The sequence below is a fragment of the Alligator mississippiensis genome, chromosome 8 (genome assembly GCF_030867095.1).
Source record: "Alligator mississippiensis isolate rAllMis1 chromosome 8, rAllMis1, whole genome shotgun sequence".
Classification (NCBI taxonomy): domain Eukaryota; kingdom Metazoa; phylum Chordata; order Crocodylia; family Alligatoridae; genus Alligator; species Alligator mississippiensis.
This window is the reverse complement of record NC_081831.1, coordinates 41,225,258-41,248,522: the sequence shown is the minus strand read 5'-3', so window position 1 is coordinate 41,248,522 and position 23,265 is coordinate 41,225,258. Positions and strand designations below refer to the sequence as shown.

At 50.8% G+C, this 23,265-nt stretch overlaps 1 protein-coding gene across 2 annotated transcripts in view; it reads right to left on the bottom strand.

Moving 5' to 3' along the window:
* LOC102572201 (gamma-aminobutyric acid receptor subunit gamma-4) overlaps positions 1-23,265 on the bottom strand; it is a 166,525-nt gene that overhangs the window by 5,647 nt on the left and 137,613 nt on the right. The gene's annotated exons all lie outside the window — the stretch shown is intronic.

The following is a 23,265-nucleotide window of genomic DNA, read 5'->3' as shown; positions in this document are numbered from 1 at the left end:
CCCAGTTTCTGAGTATCCAGCCTGGGATACTTGAGGTCTGATTTTTCCAAAGTGCCAAATCCTTAATTTCACACTGGAGCCCTGTGTGTCTCAAGATGGGCACATAACTTCTAAGCTTCTCAAGCCACTGGCTTCCTTTCAAAACATGGTCCATTATGCATGTGTAGGAGGCCTCATCTCTACTACAAAGTTTTGCCAGTAGGACTCCAGAGTTGCTGGCAAAGCCCTGAGTACATGTACAGTCACAGCCCCTCTGTGGTGGCAGAAACTTCCCATTGGACAGCAGAGTGACTCCTCCTCAGCAAGTGCAGTAGAGTTCTGCTGCCTCTCAACAGGCACCTGGAGATGTGTCTTTGGCTTGCTGTTGCATTCTGTGCAGCAGCTGGTGCCTCACCACAATGCAAGTTGTACTCTGGTGTCACCACTGCTGTACTAGAGCTTCATGGAGCCACCAGAAGTGTTGTCTGCTGTCAGGAGTTCTGGCAGCAGAACTGAGTACAGAAATAGACAAGAACAACATATGCGATGACAATACTTTCCTTTCTCTTCCCACAGATCCATACCTTTGTTTCTTCCAATCCTGGCTGTGCTATGTCTAAAGGGACCTGTAAAATCTTGAGACCAAGGTTCTGTTTGCTGATATGTTACTAATTCTGTATAAAGAGTAATCTTTGCACACAGCTGCCAAGAACTTGTGTTCTGCTAGAAGAAATTGGAGTTCAAAGCTCAAAAGTATCAAGTGCTATTCTGAATCCACAGTCTTGGAGAGGGCTTTACCAGTGGGAATATGTGTTTCATAGTTGGTAGGGTTGGAAGGGACCTGAGCAGATCATCAAGTCCGACCCCCTGCCTGGGCAGGAATGACCCTGGCGAGGTGTTCATCCAGCCTCCTCTTAAAGACCCCCAGGGTAGGAGCCAGCACCACTTCTCTTGGAAGTTGGTTCCAGATCCTAGCTGCCCTGACAGTGAAGTAGCGCCTCCTGATATCTAGCCTAAATCTACCCTCTGCCAGCTTGTGACCATTAGTTCTTGTCACTCCTGGTAGCGCTCGGGGGAACAGGGACTCCCCCAATGCCTGCTGGTTCCCTCTGACCAGTTTGTAAATGGCTGCTAGATCCCCCCTCAGTCTTATCTTGTGGAGGCTGAACAGGTCCAGGTCCCTTAGCCTCTCCTCATAGGGCCTGCCCTGCTGACTCCTGATCATGTGGGTGGCCCTCCTCTGGACCCTCTCCATGTTGTCCACATTCCTCCTGAAGTGCGGTGCCCAGAACTGGATGCAGTACTCCAACTGCGGCCTGACTAGTGTCGCATAGAGGGGAAGGATCGCCTCCTTGAACCTACTTGAGATGCATCTGTGGATGCATGACAAGGTACAGTTGGCCTTCCTGACTGCTTCCCCACACTGTTGGCCCATGTTCATCTTGGAATCAATAATGACTCCAAGATCCTTTTCTACCTCTGCACTGACAAGAAGGGAGTTCCCCAGCCTGTAGGTATGCTGCTGGTTCTGCCTTCCCAGGTGCAGTACCTTGCACTTGTCAGTGTTGAAACCCATCCTGTTCTCATCTGCCCATCCCTGTAACATGTCCAGGTCCGATTGCAGCCTATTCCTCCCTTCTAGCATGCCCACTTCTCCTCACATCTTAGCGTTCTGAGACATGTTTGCTTCTCTTTCTCCAAACTATTGCTCGGAACCTAGAAGAGCTTAAGTAGTCTCCAGCTGTGTAAGTATAGATGGGTATTTACAAACATAAGCCTAGCTACCAGTGTTCTGGGAATTCCCAGGAAGCAAGGGGTAGCATACAAAGCCATATGGTAATTCTTGTCTTAGTCTCTCTCTGTGTTGTGTCTCCCCCCTGCAGTCCTTATGCTGTCAGTGACTTTACTCTTTATGCTATTTATCTTATAACCAGAAATAAAGTTATCACAGCAGGCAATGTGATAGGATTTGTGAAAGGAGGAGGACTGTAAACTCTAAACCTTTTAAAGAGTTATATTGTGACCACAGAATGTGCATGAAAAGGTAATAAGCAGATGACAGTGCACTGCAAGGTAAAGCCACCTTTGGAGATGTGTGGCCTTGGACTTCCACTGTCTGGGAAGTGACTGGAGTCTCCTTTTGGAGACGTGGCCTTGGGTCTAGAGCTGCTTACCCATTACCCTTAGGAAATGTGTGGAGTGAGTGAACCCCAGGACAGGTGAGCATGGTCTCCCACTGCCACAAATTTGTTTAATGTTTTCTCAAGTTTTTTCCAGTGCCAGTGTCTCCATAACACTCTCAAAAGCTCAAAAGCATTGGCAAGAGGGAATGGCTCTGCATGATTGCTCCCAACCCTTTCTGCATAGTATGACTGAGCTTGATTCTGCTCCCACTGAGGTCACTCGCAACAGAATTGGGTCAAGACATCAGCAAAGGTATCATAGATATCATCCATATGCAGTTATCATCCGTATATAATCATTGAAAACTACAGTTGGAAAGGACCTCAGGAGGTCATCTAGTCCAAGCCCTGCTCAAAGCAAGACCATCCCCAACTGGATCATTCCAGCTAGGGTTTTTGAGCCAGGCCTTAAAAACCTCCAAGGATTGATATTCCACCACCTCTCTGGGTAACCTGCTCCAGTGCTTCATCACCCTCCTAGTGAGAGTTTTTTCTAGTATCCAACCTAAACTTCCCTTGCTGTACATTGAGACCATTGTTCCTTGTTCTGTCATCTGCCACCACTGAAAACAGTCTAGCTCCATCCTCTTTGGAACCTCTCTTCAGGTAGTTAAAGGATGTGTAGCAGGCTTGCCTTTTGGAGCTTGGGTTGAGTCCCAGGCTTAAAATCTTGCTGTTTTGATTGGTAGAGCTCATCCCCCAATCAGGAAGTAGCAAGGGGAGTTCAGTCACGCCCCTTTCCTGAGGGGAGGGGGAGAGGAGTTCCCCCCCCCACCCCCCAAGGCCTGATTGAAGACTGCAACACTCAGGTCTGGAAGACTTCAGGGGAGGAGCCCAGGAGCATATAAAAGGGGCTGCATGCCCAGCATGAGGGAAGCACATCCGGGAGTGAGAAGAGAGAAGAGCGGGGCACAGGAGAACTGAGGAGAGCTGCTCAGCAGGGTGAAGCAGTAGCCTAGAAGTGCCCCTGAAGACTTCCATCAGCAGGGAATGGTGGACGGCTCCAGCAGCTAGACTCTCGATGTGCAGCGTGGCACATGGCGTCCAGACCCTGGGAGCTGTGTGAGGTGGCTCAGGTCTGCAAACTCTGGCGTGTGGCCAGAGACACAGTGCACAGGACGGTGCATGGAGTAGGACCCTTGAAGTGCTTGGGCAGCTCAGGTCCTCAAGCCCCGGAATGAGGCTGGGAGCTCAGTGCAGGAGGCGCTGCACAGAGGGTCCAGGAACAGACCGAGCCTGGTGCTACATGAGGCAGCCCAGGCCTCTGACCCATAGCAAAAGGTTGAGTCCAGAGAGCCAGATGGTGATCAGGCTACTGAGCCAGCCAACAGGGCCAGGCCAGAGGCCCCAGAAGCCCTGCATAGTGGAACCCTGTTCCAGGGGACAGCAACCCCCCTGAAGCCCACTGCAGGCGAGAGAGCAGCCTGGTACAGAGGACGAGGACCACCCTCCAGGCCTGGGAGCCATGAGTTGCAGGGAAAAGAAGATTCCCACAGGGGAGGGGAGTCCCCCCCCCCCCCGGTTAGTTAAGGGCTCCTGAAAGGGGAGGTCCCACTGAGAGGGCCCCCCGTAAAGTTACCAGCTTCTTTGTAGGGCTTGGGAAAAGCCTAAGGGCATTGGGGTTTCCCCTCAGGATTGAATTTAACTTTGGGGTTTACCTGTTTCAGATCAGATACTTACCTGTGACTTACCTGTACCTGGAGCACTGGTATAAAGTTTTATGTCATTTACCCAAAGGGTATTGTTTATGTTACTGGTTTAGATATCTTATAAATATATTCATACATTGTATATATGTTTGTATCCATGTTCCTTTCCCTTGTGATAACTATATACACATTTATTTACATTAACTTAAGTGCCCCGACTGTCCTGGCCTGGTTCTATAGGGACGGAGGGAAACTGAGTGGTCTGCAGTTCCCACCCCACAGCACACCTGCCAGCTAACAATCCCCTTCAATTGGAGAAGAGAGTATATATCTAATGTCCCTGGGCTACATTTTGGGGGCTCACCCGGGATTTGTTAGCAGGTAATTTAATATTGTAAGGTGCTGTGTGTGTCTCTATAGAAAGCCAGAAAGGGAATCATGTTGTATCCTGCTAGTCCTCAACAATCTGGGGGAGAGGATGGGGAAGGATCCTCTGAGCAAGGAAGGGCAACAGCCTCCCCTGGATTTACCTCTGAATGGATTGTGGCTTTGCAGCAGGTCATCAGGGAAGTGGTAAATTCTTCAAATGACTGAGCTGCATATAAAAGAGTGAGGAACTTCACAGGAAATCTCCCAGTCCCTGCAGGAAAGGAAGGGTTTGAGTCCTGGACTGCCCACATACAGGAAACTCTGATGACATAGCAGATACCAGATAAAGAGAAGCGGCGGTGCCTTCTTGACGTACTAAGGGAGCCCACCTTTGGAGTCATCTGGACCACTAAGCTCTAGAATCCTGGTCACCACACAGCAGTGCCTTCAGACCCTACAGGACGTTTTTGGATGGCCATCCCCTGGCAGGGGGAGCATACTACAAACTACTTAGCAAGTTCCAGCACAAAGGCAAGGCTGCATCCTCATATTTGTTATGCTTGGAGCAGGTGTTGCAAAGAGTGGTTGTGCAAGGGGCCATTAACCTGAGCAAGGTGGATCATGTGAGGCTCCGGCAGGTCCAAATAGGGGCCTGATACAGCCTGGCCCTTATTAGGGATTTGAATGTGGCTGGTCACAAAACCAACCCTCCTGGTTTCAGCCAATTAGTGAAAGAAATGAGGGAGGAGGAGGAGATCTTTCACCTCTGGGATGCCATGTGGGAGGAAGTTTCCTCACATCAGGGACCTGTTAGTCGGGTAATGGCGGTGACCCCACAAGAAGAGGGCCCCTCAGAGGTTGAAGAATAGTCCTCCCAGCCAGTGTGGGTGGCCATGGTCTCTAGGGCTCCTCCTGGGAGGCAGCCCCAGACCTGATCCTTTGCCCCACCCCAGGCCAAGACCAAACCTGGGACTAAGATATTGGGGATCTGTTATAAATGTGGGGAATACAGGCACTTGGCCTGAGAGTGTACACAGCTGGACAAGCCAGACCTAGTTTTTCAGTGGATAAATGCCCAATGGGGGCTGGGAAATGAGGGACGGGTGGAGCAGGGGAGTCGGCTCCACCCCAGAGCCTGCCAGACTCCCAAACCCTGGTCTCAAACTCACTGCCTGAAGGACTAATAGGCCCTAGGGCAGAGGTCCCAGTGGTGGTGAATGGCCAAAGGTGTATGGCCATTCTGGACAGTGGGTCGCAAGTGAGCATCATATTTGAGTTCTTCTATAAAAAACACCTTCAGCATGTGGTGTTGCATCCTCTTACTGGGCTGGGTCTATGTGCGCTTAGCCACAACGCGTACCCATACCATGGGTACTTAGAAATTCATATCAAGTTCCCTGCATCTGTTGCTGGGGTGGAGAAGGAGGTGAACTCCATTGCCCTAATGTGCCCAGACCCAGGGTGGATAAAGGGGGCCTCCCTCCTCATTGGGACCAACTTCAGTGTATTCCAAGTCCTGGCCTGATATTGTAGGCAACAGGACCAGTTGTAGGACAGGACCCAATTGTAGGCTGGCCCAGACTATCAGGAGTGGTTACCAATGCACGCTCTATGTTCTGAGGCCTATGCCCATTGGGAGAGAAAATGTATGGGGAAGTCCCCTCAAATACTGGGAGCTTTGCATTTCTCTGGGATGGCCCCCCAGAAGATCCCTGCCCAAAGCCAGTGGACCCTACCCACTACATGCAGGTGGAGGGGGAGAGCCCCAGCAGCTAGGGCCCGTTGTGGTGGAGACCCTCTCTGGAAAAAAGGGATTGGGAACTTTCAGAGTCCCCAATGGAGTATTCGAGGCTTGAGAATTGAAAGGGGAGCAGGTCACTGTAGTGGTGGTAAATCCTTCCCTAAGAGATGTAGTCCTGCACCCGGGGCAAAAAGTGGCCACTGTACGGGAAGTGGACATGGTGAATCTGGAAAAAAAGGACAGTGCCCTGCACATCGATCCTAATCATTTTTTCTTCAGGGATTCCCCTGCACCTGAGGAATGGAAGGTCCAATTACAGAAAAAAACTCCAGGACTGGGCCAATGTATTTTCCTGACATGACTGGGATGTAGAGGAGGCAAAAGGAGTTGAGCACCAAATACACCCTAGCGACCCCAGACCCTTTCATGAAAGGTTGCATCGCATATCACTGGGTGAGATGGGGGAGGTCCGGTGGCATCTGCAGGAGCTCCTCGGCCACAAAATTATTACAGAATCTAAAAGTCCCTATGCCTCGCCGATTGTTATTGTGAGCAAAAAGAATGGGAATTTGCGCATGTGTATTGACTACCATGTATTGAATGCCTGCACTGTCCCTTGCGTGCAAGAGGCCCTGGACTGTCTTGGGGGAAGCAAATAAATGGTTAACCGTGTTGGGTTAACCGTGTTGGACTATAAATGGTTCACTGTGTTGGATCTCCTCAGTGGATATTACCAGATCCCTTTGAGAGAGGCTGATAAAGAGAAAACGGCATTTATCTGCCCACTGGGGTTTTTCCAGTTTGAGTGCATGCTGCAGGGCATCTCAGGGGCCCCAGCCACATTTCAGTGCTTAATGGAGAAAGTAGTCAGAGATATGCAACTAACCCAGGTGCTAGTGTACTTGGATGACCTCATAGTGCTTGGGAAAACCCTTGAGGAGCACGACAAAAGGCTTCTCTGTGTGCTAGACCATCTTGAAGCTTCTGGGCTTAAATTGGCACTTGACAAGTGCAAATTCTTCCAGGTTTCTGTCAAATATGAGACACATCGTATCCCAAAACAGGTACCAAATAGGGAAGCTTCTAAAAAGCAGGGGGGGGGGGGGTCTGTGACCTGACCCAAGGGGTTCAGAAGGTGTGCAGCCGTACAGAGCCTTTCAGGTTGTGGTGGGACTCTCAGTGTGAGGATGCATTCCACAAAATCATTTGGTGCCTTACAGAAGCACCCGTGTTGGCATATTCTGACTCAAACTGGCCATTCATTCTGCACACAGACACCAGGATATCAGGACTGGGGGCTGTCCTGTATCAACTGCATTAAGGACGGTGACACCCAGTAGCTTATGCCAGTTAAAGTTTGGTGCCCAGTGAGACTCGATACCCAGAACACAAGTTTGAGCTCCTGGCTCTTAAGTGTGGCATCACTGAGACGTTCAGGGATTACTTGTATGAAACCACATTCCAAGTATGGACTGATAACAATCCCTTGACTTACATACTGACCAGCGCAAAGCTAGATGTGACCAGGCATTGGTGGGTGGCTGCTCTAGCGGACTATTCATTTAGCCTGCACTACAGGGCAGGGCGGTGGAACATTGACGCAGACACCCCCTCAAGACTGGCATCTCCAACTGACCAGGATGTGCTGCTTCCAGAGACGGTCCGGGCCCTCTGTGATCTCCCTGCATGGGACCCTGTGGCTGAGGGAGTGAATGCAGTCTGTGCAGCTGAGACCCGAGGAATACCACCCGATGGGATCCCACAGGTGTGGATACAGTATACGACCCTGACCCCTGCTGTTCTTCCCCAGATGACAGCAGCTGAGTGGTGCTGGGCCCAGGAGCAAGACCCTGATGTGAGGGACATGCTGTGGGCCCAACGGAAGAGCACTGAGCACCCTCCCACCATTGGGCAAGTCACCCCTGTGGCCCATCTCCTGGTGAGAGAGTGGGAAAGGCTGCAGCTCCTTGATGGGGTGTTGCACTGTGAAGTAGAAGACCCAGAGGGAAGGACACTGCTGCAACTGATCCTTCCCAAGGAGCAGCGGGAGCTCGCACTCAGGGCCCTGCATGAGGACTTTGGTCATCTGGGTATGGAGTGCATCCTGGCTCCAGCTGGGGAACATTTCTTCTGGCCACAGATGACAGAGGATGTGAAGGACAAATGTCTCAGCTGTGAGAGATGCATAAAAAGGAAGACCCTGCCAACCTCAACAGCATACTTGCACACCATACAGAACTCGCAGCCATTGGACCTGGTGTGCATGGATTTTTTATCCATAGAAGGGAAGGGAAATCAAAAGGGCAACATACTCATGGTGACTGATCACTTTAGCCAATGTACACAAGCCTTCTCCACCCATGACCAGAATGCTCGGACAGTGGCAAAGGTGCTTTGGGAGAAGTACTTTTTGGTGTTTGTGCTGCCTGGGTGAATACACTCAGACCAAAGCCGAGATTTTTAAAGCAAACTACTAAGAGAGGTGTTTGCCATTGCAGGGATTTGAAAGTCCTGAATTACCCCTTACCATCCACAGGGGGACCTGCAACCAGAGTGATTCAACAGAACAATCCTGAATATGCTCAGCACCTTAAGACATGAGCAGAAGGCTGCTTGGAGCCAGTATCTGGCATACAACGCTACTCGTAATGATGCCACTGGGGTCAGCCCGTATCTTTTGATGTTTGGGTGACAACCCCGATTGCCCATAGACTTGTGCTTCAGGGTGGAGAAGGCCTATGAGCAACCCATGGGCAGTATGCCCAACCACTGCAGAACCAGTTGAGGTGAGCGTACCAAATGTCAGCCAATGCAGTGGGGAGGAATCAATAGTGCCACAAGAAGAACTATGATGCTCATGTACGAGAGCAGGGACTGTGCCTAGGGGACCATGTTCTTTTACGCAATCTTAGATTGGCTGGCAGACATCAGATTGTGGACTGGTGAAGGGCCAAGCCCTACACTATAGTTTGACACATGGGGAAATTACCGGTATACGAGATTGCCCTAGAGGCTGGACCTGGACGCAAGCGAGTCATACACAGAAACCTCCTGCTGCCTATAGGGGAACTTATGGGGCCTTTCCCACTGGCTCAACAACCTCCACAAGCCTGGCCCTGATTCTCTTGCCAGGAGGGTACACCTGCACCTGACCCTCCAGCCGCCGTAGTGCCAGAAGACTCTGACTCCAAATCTGACTGTGGTGGGTGGTATCCATCTGAGTTCCACCCCAGCCTGGGCCCCCCCGCTCCAGAAGGTGAACTGGGTCTGGGGCCTGACGTGCCTGTAGCCCCACACATGGGAGTTGCTGGGAAGGGTGATCCACCTGCAGGCTCTCACATAGAGACATCTTCACTGCTTCCATCCACCAGCAAAGAAGGCACCATGGGTGACATGAGACCCACGTTGCCTGGGCCTCCCGGGAACCCAGAGCTTGACCACACTCCTCGTCCCAGACGTAACCGCAAGCCTATAAGGCAGTTTACGTATGATGCCCCTGGGATACCAGGAGAGGTACCCATCACCACCCCATGGGCCAGTGAGAGTTGGGCTTGGGGATGTGACCTTCACCAGGGAAGGTGAAGATTTCTACACAGGAGAGTGTAGCAGACTTGCATTTGGAACTTGGGTTGAGTTCCAGGCTTGAAATCTTGCTGTTTTGATTGGTGGAGCTCATCTTTCAATCAGGAGGCAGCAAGAGGAGTTCAGTCACGCCCCCTTTCCTGAGGGGAGGGGAAGAGGAGTCCCCGCCCCCCCCAGTGGACCTGATTGAAGACTGCAGCACTCAGGTCTGGAAGACTTCAGGGGAGGAGCCCAGGAGCATATAAGAGGGACTGCGTGCCCAGCATGAGGGAAGCACATCTGGGAGTGAGAAGAGAGAAGAGCGGGGCTTAGGAGAGCTGAGGAGAGCTGCTCAGCAGGGTGAAGCAGTAGCCTAGAAGTGCCCCTGAAGACTTCCATCAGCAGGGAATGGCGGATGGCTCCAGCATAGACTCTTGATGTGCAGCATGGCACATGGCGTCCAGACCCTGGAAGCTGTGTGAGGTGGCTCAGGTCTTCAAACTCTGGCATGTGGCCAGAGACACGGTGCACAGGACGATGCATGGAGTAGGACCTTTGGAGTGCTTGGGCAGCTCAGGTCCTCAACACCTGGAATGAGGCTGGGAGCTGAAGAATGCAAGAGGCGCTGCACAGAGGGTCCAGGAACAGACCGAGCCTGGTGCTACATGAAGCAGCCCAGGCTTCCGACCCATAGCAAGAGGTTGAGTCCAGAGAGCCAGATGGTGATCAGGCTACTGAGCCAGCCAACAGGGCCAGGCCAGAGGCCCCAGAAGCCCTGCATAGTGGAACCCTGTTCCAGGGGACAGCAACCCCCCTGAAGCCCACTGCAGGCGAGAGAGCAGCCTGGTACAGAGGACGAGGACCACCCTCCAGGCTTGGGAGCCATGAGTTGCAGGGAAAAGAAGATTCCCACAGGGGAGGGGAGTCCCCCCCCCCCCGGTTAGTTAAGGGCTCCTGAAAGGGGAGGTCCCACTGAGAGGGCCCCCCGTAAAGTTACCAGCTTCTTTGTAGGGCTTGGGAAAAGCCTAAGGGCATTGGGGTTTCCCCTCAGGATTGAATTTAACTTTGGGGTTTACCTGTTTCAGATCAGATACTTACCTGTGACTTACCTGTACCTGGAGCACTGGTATAAGGTTTTGTCATTTACCCAAAGGGTATTGTTTATGTTACTGGTTTAGATATCTTATAAATATATACATACATTGTACATATGTTTGTATCCATGTTCCTTTCCCTTGTGATAAGTCAATATAAATAAATGTGTATATAGTTAAGTCCCCTGACTGTCCTGGCCTGGTTCTATAGGAACGGAGGGAAACTGAGCGGTCTGCAGTTCCCACCCCACAGCACACCTGCCAGCTAACAATCCCCTTCAATTGGAGAAGGAGAGTATATACTCAAGTTACTTGGGCTACAGATGCCATCAGATTTCCCATTAGTCTTCTCTTCTGCAGACTAAATAAGCTTAGTTCCCTCAGCCTCACTTCAGAAGTCTTGTGCCCCAGCCCCCTAACCATTTTTGTTGCCCTCAGCTGGACTTTCTCCAATTTGTCCACATCATTTCTGTAATGGGGGTCCCAAAACTGAAAAAGTACTTCAGATGTGGCTTCACCAGTGATGAATAGAGGGGAATAATTACTTCCTTTGATCTGCTGGCAACACTCCTGCTAATGCAGCCTATTAGCCTTCTTGGCATCAAGAGCACACTGTTGACTCATTTAGATTATTGTTCACTGTAACCCGAGGTTCTTTTCTGCAGAGCTGCTCCTTAACCAGTTGGTCCCAAGCCTGTAGTGGTGCATGGGATTCTTTTGTCCTGAGCGCAGGACTTGCATGTGTCCTTGTTGAACCTCATGAGATTTCCTTTGGCCCAGTCCTCCAATTTGTCTAGGTCTCTCTGAATCCCAGCCCTACCCTCCAGGGTATCTGCTACTCCCCCCAGCTTGGTGTCATCCACAAACTTGTTGAAGGTGCAATCTATCCCATCTTCCAGATCATTAATGAAGATATTGAACAAAACTGGCCCCAGGGCTGACTCCTTGATACCACCTGTCAACTAGACATTGAGCCATTGATCACTGCCCATTGAGTCTGATGATCCAGCCAGCTTTCTATCCACCTTAGTCAATTCATCCAACCCATACTTCCGCGGCTTGCCTGCAAGAGTGCTGTGGGAGATAGTATCAAAAGCCTTGCTCAAATCAAGGTATACCGTGTTCACTGTTTTCCCTGAATCCATAGAGTCAGTTATCTCATCACAGAAGGCAATCAGATTGGTCAGGAATGACTTGCTGTCACAGGATGGGGTCCCTAAGGATGGCCATGTTACCCCCAAGGACCCTCGACCGTGTCAATTTGGCCCAATGGGCACTCTCTTTTCTTGCCCGCCATGTCTTGATGTATTTATAATGAAAGGGGAGGCTGCCTTCAAGTCCAGTTGGACACCGTCCTGATGGACTTCACTGAACCCCATGGGTTCCCAGACCCCTTGTGGGTCCCATTTCAAAATGGATGTCTTGGGACACCCCAGCCCTATGGGCTATATGCATGGCTCCAAACCATCCATTTACCACACCCCAAGCATCACAGATGATATTGACACAGCATCCCTCCGAGGCCTTGGTTTCACTCGGCCCTTGGGTCATCACAGGACTCTCTGCAGCCCTGTCTCTCTCTGTGCCCCTCAGCGCTGGGCTCTCCACGGTCTCAGTCTCTGTGCCCACACTGGCACCAGGCTCTCCATGGCCCTGTCTCAGTCTCTGCACCCACACTGATGTCGGGGCCTGTGCACCCCCTGAACACTGTGGCCTCTCTGGTGCCGGGGCCTTGCACCCCCAAACACTGTGCCCTCTCTGGTGTCGGGGTCCCCATGCTGTAGTGGGCCCCCAATGAGGCCTTCTCCTTCCCCAAGTAGCCTCATCCAAACCACCGGTGTTATAAGCAAAATCAAAAAATGCAAGCCCCTAGGCTACACCATAACTCAAGCTGCACAGGGTGTGTTGTGTCCCTTAACATTACCAGGAGCAGAACTTACAGTCAGGACTCTTCCCTTTGCTTACTCTAAGAGGGCTCCTTCCCCCTTGACCACTGGCAGAGAACTGCCTTCCTGGCCTCAGCCCTGGGGTTTATATATGAGCCAGGCCCTGCCCCTTCTGGTCAGCTGACTGCTGGCAGGTGTGGGCCAATCATCTCATTCTGGCTGCCCTGGTAACCAGCAGCTGGGGCTCCCAACTGACTGCTAGTGCTCTCTCCCTAGCAGTTTCAGCCCTTAAAGGAGCAGGACACCCTAGTGCCCTGAGACACTTGCCCTTGGTGAATTCATGTTGACTGTTCCTCATCACTTTCTTCTCCAAGTGCTTAGAAATGGATGCTTGGTGACCTGCTCCATGAATTTTCCAGGGCCTGAGATAAAGCTGAATGGTTTGTAACTCTCTGGAGCCTTCTTCCTTTTCTTAAAGATGGGCACTATCTTTGCCCTTTTCCAATCATCCAGGACCTCCCCCAATCACCATGAGTTTCCAAAGATGATGGCCAGCAGCTCTGCAATCACACCAAAGAACTCCCTCAACAACCTCGGATGCATAGCATATGGCCCCATGGCCTTGTACTATATTTTCGCGTATATATCCTGCAGGGTATACGCAATTTCCCCCCAAAAATGGATGGGTGTGGGCTATATGGGGGTGCGGTCTATTGACAGACTTTTTTTCCCCTCAGGGGGCCGGTGCCGGCTGCGCCGCCTCCCCACTGGGCCCGGGCAGGCCGGGCTGTGCCACTGCTGCCACTGCCGTGGGGGCCAGGACCAGGGCCGGCTGTGCCACCTCCCCGCTGCGCCCAGGCAGGCCGGGCTGTGCCACCGCTGCTGCGGGGGCCAGGGCTGGCTGCGCCACTGCAGGGGGCCGGGGCGGGGGCGAGCCAGGCTGTGCCATGCCGCCTCCCCGCTGGGCCCAGGCAGACTGGGCTGTGCCACTGCCGCTGCGGGGGCGGGGACGGGCTGTGCTGCTGCTGCTGCAGGGGCTAGGGCAGGCTGCGCCACCTCCCCATTGGGCCCAGGTAGGCTGGGCTGCACTGCCGCCACTGCCGCCACAGGGGCCGGGGCTAGGGCCAGGACTGGGTCGGGTTGCACCACCTCCCCGCTGGGCCCGGGCAGGCCGGGCTGTGCCACCGCTGCTGTGGGGGCCAGGGTCAGAGCAGGCTGGGGTGCTCCACCTCCCCGTTGGGCCCAGGTAGGCCAGGCCGCGCCGCTGCTGCTGCTGCCACAGGGGCCAGGGCTGGGACCGGGGGGGGGGGCTGCACCACCTCCCCGCTGGGCCTGGGCAGGCTGGGCTGCGCCACCGCTGCTGTGGGGGCCGGGGTCAGGGCAGGCTGGGCTGCGCCACCTCCCCGTGTATAAAACACCACGGGGAATACACGGGTGCTGCGTATACATGGACTTATTTACAAAAATACAATTTTCCACGGGTTTAGATTCATAGATGTTAGGGCCGGAAGGGACCTCAATAGATCATCGAGTCCAACCCCCTGCATAGACAGGAAGAGTGCTGGGTCTAGATGACCCCAGATAGATGCTTATCTAACCTCCTCTTGAATATACATGTGTGCGGTTTATACCAAGTGCTTTATACGTGGGTGCGGTTTATACCCGTGGGTGGGGTATATGCGCAAAAATATGGTATATGTCCAGATTTTCTAAATAGTCCATAACCTTTTTTTTTTTTTTTTTACCAGCAAGGGCTGCTCCATAGTCAGATTAATGCATGGGTCATCTGGACTGAGCTGTGGTGGGGCAAGGAGCTGCATCTGAAGCTCAATCTGTGCTGCACCCCCTGTGCCACCCAGCCATGGGGTGATGTGCAGGGTTGTGTGTGACTGGCCCTGGGCTCCAGCTCTAGCATGGACCTGAGGGCAGGGGCAGCTGTAGCTCCTGCCCTGGGACTGGGGGGCAGTGGGTCCTGCTTCAGCCACTGCTCCCACTGAACTGAACAGGGACTGAGCCCGGGTCTGTGGAACAGGGTGCAGGTTGGGGGGGGGAGGGGGAGAAGGAATCAGGACATGGAGGGGTAGGGCTATATAGTGTGGAGGCAGGCCCAGGGCCACTGCCCCAGTGAATCTTACTCTGTCTCTATGGTCACTTTCTCCTGCCTTCTCCCTAAACTGTGCTGCCTGGTGCAGTAGCCTGGGAGCTGACCTTGCCTGTGAAGACTGAGGTAAAAAGGCTGAGGTAAAAATGTATTGAGTACTTCAGACTTTTCCTCATCATCTGTCAGTAGGTTGCCTTTCCCATTCAGTAAGGGACCCACACTTTCTCTGACCTTCCTCTTGTTGCAAACATACTTGTAGAAACCTTTCTTATTACCCTTCATGACCCTTGCTTGCTCCAACTAGCTAGCAAAAACTCAGACCTGGTTGGGCTCATGGAAACCTGGTGAGATTCTACCCACACCTGGGCAGCAGACATCGATGGCTACAGGCTGTACAGGTGTAACAGAGCAGGGAAAAAAGGGGGGAGGGGGCATAGAGCTCTATGTCAAAGAGCAATACATGTCTTTGATGATCAGGGTGGGTTCAGAAGAGGGGAAAACTGAGGCACTCTGGGTTAGACTGCAAGGGGGTCATGGGGAAAGGGACTTGGTAGTGGGCATCTACTAGACCTCCTCACCAGGGTGTGAGCTGGACCTGGAATTTTCATGTCAGCTCACGGAGGCTATAAGAACAAGGAATATGGTTGTCATGGGTTACCTAAACTACCCAGACATCTGCTGGGAGGATTAGTCAGCCAGGTCTGAATGCTCACATAGGTTTTTAGCCTGCATACAGGACCTCCAACTAATTAAGGAGGTACACAATCCCACCAGAGGAAATGCCTTGCTGGACTTGGTCCTTGCCACAGGTGATGACCTGGTGAGGGATCTGCTTGACTATCTAGGCATTAGTGACCATCTTCTGCTGGAATTTACTATTGAGCTCAGGGTGGTGAAAGCAAGCAGTAAAGCAAAAGTCCTTGATTTCAGGAGGGCTGACTTCAATGAGCTGAGGAGATTAGTAAGAGAGATATTGGGGACTCAGAGCCTCAGTGAGATGGGAATCCAAGATGGGTGGTTGTTCCTTAAGGAGATGATCCTCCGAGCTCAGAAGGAGTCAGTCCCAATGTGAAACAAAGTGGGCAAGAGTGCTAAAAAGCCCCCTTGGCTCAGTAAAGGCATCCAGGAGGGCCTGAGGGCAAAAAAGGTAGCATGAAATCAGTGGAAGAGGATTACACCTCCATTGGTCGTGATTGCAGGGAGGTGGTTAGGAAGGCCAAGGCAGAGACAGAACTAGGGATGGCAACTAGAATTAAGGATAACAAAAAGTCCTTTTTTAAATATATAGGGAGCAAGAAGAAGGCAGCAGGTAATGTGGGACCCCTACAGAACAGGCTTGGCAATCTGGTGATTGCAGCAAAGGAAGAAGCTGATCTCTTCAACAAGTTCTTTGCCTCCATATTTCTGAGCAGGGACTGGGACAACTCCCCCACTAGGATTACAGACAGGCTCAGAGGACACGACGCCATGCCTAGGGTCCAGGATGATCTAGTTAGGGAACTTTTGAAGGGGCTGGATGTGTTTAAATCAGCAGGTCTGGATGCTCTTCATCTGAGGGTACTGAGGGAATTGGCAGAGGTCATAGCAGGGCCCCTGGCATGGCGGTATGAGTGCTTGTGGTCCTCTGGCCAGCTCTCAGAGAACTGGAAGAGGGCCAATGTGGTCTCCATTTACAAGTAAAGGAGAAAGAAGGACCTGGGTAACTATAGGCTGGTTAGTCTCACCTCGGTACTTGGGAAGACCTTTGAGAAACTTGTCAATGAGCACACCTGTGGGGGCCTAGCATGGCAGGTAATGCTCAGGGGCAACCAACATGGGTTCACTGTGGGCAGATCCTGCCTGACTAACCTTGTTTCCTTTTATGACCAGTCCTTGGATGTGGGCGTTGAGGTGGATGTTGTCTACCTGGACTTCAAGAAGGCCTTTGACACTATTTCTCCCCTAGTCTCACAAAAAAACTAGGCGACTGCAGCACTGATGCCTACACAGTCAGATGAGTGGCAAATTGGCTCTATGGTTGCTCCCAGACTGTGGTGGTGGATGGGTCATTTTCGACCTGGAGGGATGTGGGCAGTGGAGTTCCCCAGGGCTTGTTCCTCAGGCCTGTGCTATTGTAGCAAGAAACCCTTTTGTCTGCCCCCCACTCAAATGTGAAGCTCTTCTATATGGCAAAAGCCCCTCTTTTACTATTTGCCCTGTTTTGGGGATGATTTCTTTTTTCTACCTTTTCTTCCTTCCTCTCTCTTTTTCTTTTATTATATCATTATTATTTTATATAAGGTGTATTTGTAGTGAAAAGAGAGCTTGTAAATGCTTTTACAAATGTACTTTAAGTTTAAAAGTAAGTTGTACCATGTAACAATGTTAGCAAGAGCAGGAATCTCTGTATGGAGCAGGTCCCTGAATGAATCATGGTTGATTGTGCAACACAGTAGCTAGTCGGGATAAGCATGTTAATGAGTGGCAATTAACACCTACAAAATCAAAGACCAAGGAAAAGAAAGAATCAATAAAGAGCCAGGAATTCCTGGAAACTTCATTATTAAAGGTACGGGAGCCCCTGTTTCAACTAATCAATGCTGGAAACAGACCCTTGATGCTGAAATACCCCCTGATCAACCACTTCCAGAGCTCTATTCATCATGGCAGGGAATCAATGAAAATTCATCAATGGACTCCTGAGAAGCACATACTTGCAGACATGACCCCTGGAGCTGACAGCTGCCATCCAGCAGCTACCAAGAGGGATGTCCCTCAAGGTCAATGACCCCTGGATTGGGTAAGACTGAGAATTGGGGAGTCACCAAAGTCTGCCAGAGAGGGATAAAAGGCAGCGAAGAATGACCCCCAGGGGTGCCCTCTTTGACTTGAGCAGCACCCTGCCTGTCCAGCCAGAAGGACCAGCCGGCGACCCCCTTCTGAAGCAGCATCACACTGAAAGAAGCCTCAACTGGTCATCAACGGCAGACTCCAGTGCTTGGGGATAGGTATATTTTGACACCAGTGTTTAGTATTCAGAGCCAGCTACTGTGAGTGTGTGTGTGTGTGTGTGTGTGCGTGAATATGTGCGTGTTTGAGGGGATCAGCACCAAGGTTTATGGTCTGACTTTTGCATCCATCCAATAAACTAGAATTTTATGATGATCCTGTGAGTTGGTCCTTTGTAGCCAACACTATCTGGTGGAGAATGTGGGCAAAATTCTAAGATTATTGATGGAGAGTGGTGATTGGTGATAAGTAATTCTGGAGACAAATTCTCCTGATAGAACCCACATCCACAGAGTAGTGGGCATTTGCTTATAGTCACGTAAGGGGGTGGTCTTTGGTTATACACCTGATCTGCAGGACAGGGGAGGGTAGGACTCAGGATTTAGAAACAGATAGAACCCACATCCAACCTGCGGGCCAGGGGAGGGCCACATCCATGATGGAGTGGGAATTGGTGAGGGAATTCCTGTGAAGAGTTGGGAGCATGAGGGCTCAAGGAAACTGACTCTCAGGAATTGTTTGTTTCATTTTGTTTTCATTGTCTGGAAATAGTCCGTGGGGAGCGGGAGGGCTTGGAATTGTTTGTTTGTTTTGTTTTGTTGTTTGGGGGTAAGGCTTCAAGTATGTTGAGCAAAATGTCCCTGTTTAGGAAAAGGGCCCCTAAAGTGGGAGACCAAGAGGCTAGGTGGGTACGAGGGGAAGAAATTTCCTAAGGAGATTCTGAAGGGTGGACCCAGCCCATGGAGGGAGGATGTGTGCACCCCAGGCTTTTCCATAGGGGACACGGAGGACCAATTTGAAAATTTCTGCATTTGTGAGAGACCCTTGGCTCAAAGGCAACACAGTGCCTTGGTGTGGCTTCTGTGGCATGCTGTAAAAACAGCAGTTGAGGAAAAAGCTCAGTGAGCCTCTGAAATTGAGGAAGAGGAGGAGTAAATCCAAATTCTAAAAGATAAATGTGTACAATTGGAAACCAGTAATCAGACTCTGAAGAGGTTGTCCTGGAATTTGGAAAATGAGAATGAGCAATTAAGAAAGATAAATCAAGACAATGCCCGACAATTGAAATTATTGGAGCAAGATAAGTCTTGATAAGAAGCCTTACAAAAATTGGTAAAGACAATGGCTGAAGACCAAGCTGAGAAGGGAGCCAAAGTAAACCATGGCCCCTATCTAAATACCACTAGCCGCTTGAAAAAGGAGCTCCAAGAGCACAGCCTGAAAGTAGCAGCTGTCATCCAGGGAGACCAAGCCTGGGATCCAGACATTCCCTTCAATCTGGGACAGATTTGGGGTGGGGAGATGTGGGAAGACCCAGAGGACCCAGGGGATCCCTCCTCTAAACACCCTAAGTCTGAAAAGGAGAGCATCCTGGTACCTGAGTTGAGCACAATCATGTGGACCTCAGTTACTCAGGATGCACAGGGCAACCCTAGGGAGACCACACAAGTGACGGTTCCCCTTAGTGGAGCTGATCTAGACACCCTGGGTAAACTCCTGGGACCTGCTAACATTAGGAATTTGGGACAGTGGTTGTAGAAATCCCTGAATGTAGTGGAGTGTGAAACCCTGAGTACCCATGAATGGCACCACCTATTAAGGGCTTGTGCCACTCTGGAAGTTCAGGCAGCAATGAGCCCTGACAGTGGCTTTGGGGTAAACACTATTCCCCAGAGTGTGATGGATTTGGAAATTAATCTAGCAAGGAAAGCATTTAAAGGACAATTTGGGGCAAGTCACCAGACCCCTGGGGAGCCTGTGCGGGACTATGTAATCCGGTGTGTCATGTTGGGGCTGTTAACCAGGTTGGTGCTGCCTCTTGACAGGGCAGGCAACCAGACACATGATATGAGAGATAAAGATTACCCCCTGGGATTTTGGAAGGAGGTGCAGGAGGTGCAGGAGGGCATGCACCAGTCTATAATTGGGCTAATGGGGCCACCCCGAGAAGCCCAGAATTATGCTCTGGGGAAAGTCCTATCCTGGGCTCAAGATTCAGAGTGATTAGTTGGACGACAAGGGGGGGAGGGGGTGATTGCAGCCACCCAGTTCAAAGAAAAGCCCAATGACACACCGAGTTATGTGGTTACTTACCCCAATGAGAGCGCATACCCCAAATCTGACAGGAGGGGTACGGGTCCAAATCAATGCCCCAGCCCACACTGGGTTAACTCAAGAGTAACAAGGGAAAGAGAGGGTGATAATGGGATTCAGGCAGCAGTGTGGAAATTTTTAATGCAGCATGAGGAACCCAAAGAAAAGTGGAATGGGAAGCCTCTGGCCGAGCTGCTTATCAGGATGGCAGAGCTGAGTGCAGCAGGAGCAGCACCTTCCCAGTGTAATAGAATTGCAGCCTCAGCACCAGTCCCTGAAGAGCACTGGCGGGGCCCCCGTGGTGGGATCCATGAGCAAAGCCCAGGCTCATGGGAAAAGTTGGGGACCCTCAATTGGGATCCAGGAGGGAGACCCAGAGTACCTGTTATGGTGGGAACCCAAGGGCATACCAGTACACTCCTGGATACCAGAGTTGTGCTAAATGTATTTGGAAGAAAATGGGACCTGAAGCAATTTGAAACTGATTGAATCATACTCCGGTCCTTCGTGGGGCAGGAAACAGCCATGGTTGTGTGTAAGGGGGTAACTGCATGGATCCAGTTCCCAGAGGGACCCCAAGAGATCAATATAGATGGAGTTCAACAAGAGGGCTCCACTGAACAGTTGATTCTGGGAGCCCCCTTGTTCAACTGGGAAGGCTAGATCTTGGATCTGGCCAATGGTGTTGTGTGGCAGAAAGGGGGGCCCTTGCCACCAAGGTATTCAGCACAAGCTGCTGAAGTGAGAGCCATAAGGGAACTCCTTGAACAGCATAACCCACCTGAAGGAAAACTATGACTCTACACTGATTCAAACTTCTGTGCTAATGCTGTGCTACATTGAGTATACAATTGGAACAAAGCTAATTGGCATACCACTGATGGCAAGGAAATTGCTCAAAAGACTGATTGACAGGCAATTTGGGAATGGATTCAAAGATATCCATCCTCACCATGCATTCAACATGTTAAGTATCATCAAAAGGCCAAAATGAAGGGCACCTTCAAAGCCAAAATGAACCAATTAGCAGATGCTGCAGCAAAGAAAGGAACATGGGAGGATATCTCAGCAATACAAACCTGGTCCTCAAGCCACAAAAATCAGAAAATTCAGGAGGAGTATGCTGTTCATCAGGGAGGTTAGATGGGTGCCACCCACAGATTGCAGAGAGGAAATTATTAGTGCCTGTCACAGTCTCCGACATGAAGCACCTGAAGCCACTACAGCTAGGGTGCAGGAGATTGCTTACTGGCCAGGGATGTCTAAAGATGTCAAGGAGCGGGTGCAGGGGAGGGAGCAAAACCAAAGGATATGGGGCTACTTCTCCACCAGAAGATAGTGGGCCCATGGCAACGAATCCAAATGGATTACATTGATAAGCTTCCCTGCATAGCCAGGGGAAACCAGTATCTGCTGGTTATCATAGATTCCTTCAGTGGATGAGTCAAGGCATTCCCCATGCAAACCCACACTGATGAAGCCACAGCAAAAAAGCTGTGGACAGAAGTAATATGCAGGTTTGGGGCCCCTAAAATTATTGACTCAGACCGAGGTCCCCATTTCACTGGAGCTGTTATCAAACAGCTGCTGCAAGCCTTAGGGATCAAGCAGCAGTAGCACATTCTTCACCACCTTCAAGCATCTGGGTAGGTAGAGCTGATGAATAGGACAATTAAGGAGTCATTAAGGAAGGTGGTAAATCAACCAGATACAGATTGAGATCTTAAACTTCCTTTGATTTTAGCTGCTCTCCAGAGGAGGAAGCACTTGGGAACCTGCCCCCAGCCCTACCAGATTCTATTTGGCAAACAGATAGCTCTATTACCCACCAGGGTTATCCCATACCCAGAAAACCTGGACAATCCACAGTCCACAAAAATTACTGAATGGGTGAAAGAGTTCCCATATCATTTGAGGCAGCAGGAGCTGCAGATTAATGAGGCTATTCAACAAGCTCATCTGTGGTTGGATAAGCAGCTTGAACAGCTTCCCAGGCTATGGGAAATTGGACAGTTGGTCATGTATCTTAGATTCACCTCAAAGGTACATGTCCTAGAGTCCAAATGGGTTGGACCCTTCACTATCATTAACTGATTGAGCTGAACTGTGGTCCAAATTGATAAAGGAGAATCTGGGAAATGGGTGCGTGTGTCACAACTGAAACTGTTCAAAGGGGCAGAATAAACCTAACCCTGAATCTAGCCTTGTCCTAATAGGATACTTCCCTTCATCATGAGAAGAGAGGTTTGGGAAGCGAAGGAGTAAAACCGTCTGACCTTTGAGGAACTGGGTAAACAACCTCTTAACCTTGCCAGCCCTCCTTCTTGGCTAGCAGGAAGGAATGGCTCTGTGCCATTGGAAAATATGCATCAGACGAGCTGATCAGTGCTCACCCCCATGTTGAGGCAGGGAAAGGCCAGAGAAGTCCTTGACTTACGACGGCCACCTTCTTATAAGTAGTCACCCCAGTAGTATCCAGGAGTGTACTGGTCTACAAAGACTTGCATTAAAGCAGGCACACACCTCTGACTAATTTACCTGATCCCTTTCCCTTACCCTCCGGAGCCAATTCTGTTTTGTTTTAAGTGCTAAAGCTTTCAACATGGAGATCCTAGGTCTGCGGGGAATCCTTTCCATGTGGATCTTCCCACTTACTGCCAGCCTTCACTGTGATTCAAACAGTAAACTGACATTAGAAAGCAAAGGTGTCAAATGCTGTCTGGAGGTGCCTAACTGTGATGCCAGCCTGGAAGGCATCCACGACCTACAGTGGCTGAACTCTTAGCAGAAAGACTGCAAACTTTGGGCAGCCCATTCCTGGTGGATTCGGAATGGCATAAATGAATCTAACCTGCATGATTTCTCCCACCTTGTCATTTTTCTCAAGTCTAGATGCAATCCCCTTGCAGAGTGTGTTAGTGTAGCATTGAATCCTGGTAGGGAAATCCAGGATTACCAGGGTGGTAAGGTCTGGAGAACTGCCAGAATTCCCATTCCAGCAGAAGGAAGGGTAATGCCAGGGTGGATGTGGGATGGACTGACTGGGTGTACTGGGCACTCCCATGCTTTTAGATTGATCCATTCACCCAGACCCACACCTGCCCCCATGGTGTCCACAACCATACCCTCTTCACCACCACCTCCCTCCTGTTTCTGTATAGCATCCAGGTATGCTGGGGCAGCAAGAGTACTAGTCCAGACGTCCCAGCACGAATGACCATCAGCTCTCCACAAGGACAGTTGGCTATCAAATTCATCCATCCAAAAACTGAACCCATAGACTTTACTCTCAATGCCACCAGCTGCCCTGAGGAATGTCTCCTATCCAGCTGTGGCACCCTAGTGTATAACTTCTCGTTATCCAGCTCTGGAATGTAGAAAGCTTCTACTTCCAAGGACTCCCAACCCTAGCCACAGAAATCATAATCCATGACAAAGCAGAAAGACATATGATTGGACCTCTCGTAGTAAAGCAGGATATCAGTAAAATGTTATTGACTAATATGACACAATCCCTGTGGAATGTCACTCTCAATCTGCAATCCCACAGCATCACCCAGTTGTATCCACAGTGTGCCAATTATGTCATCCCACTAAGTGCTGGATGGCAGGCCTGGACT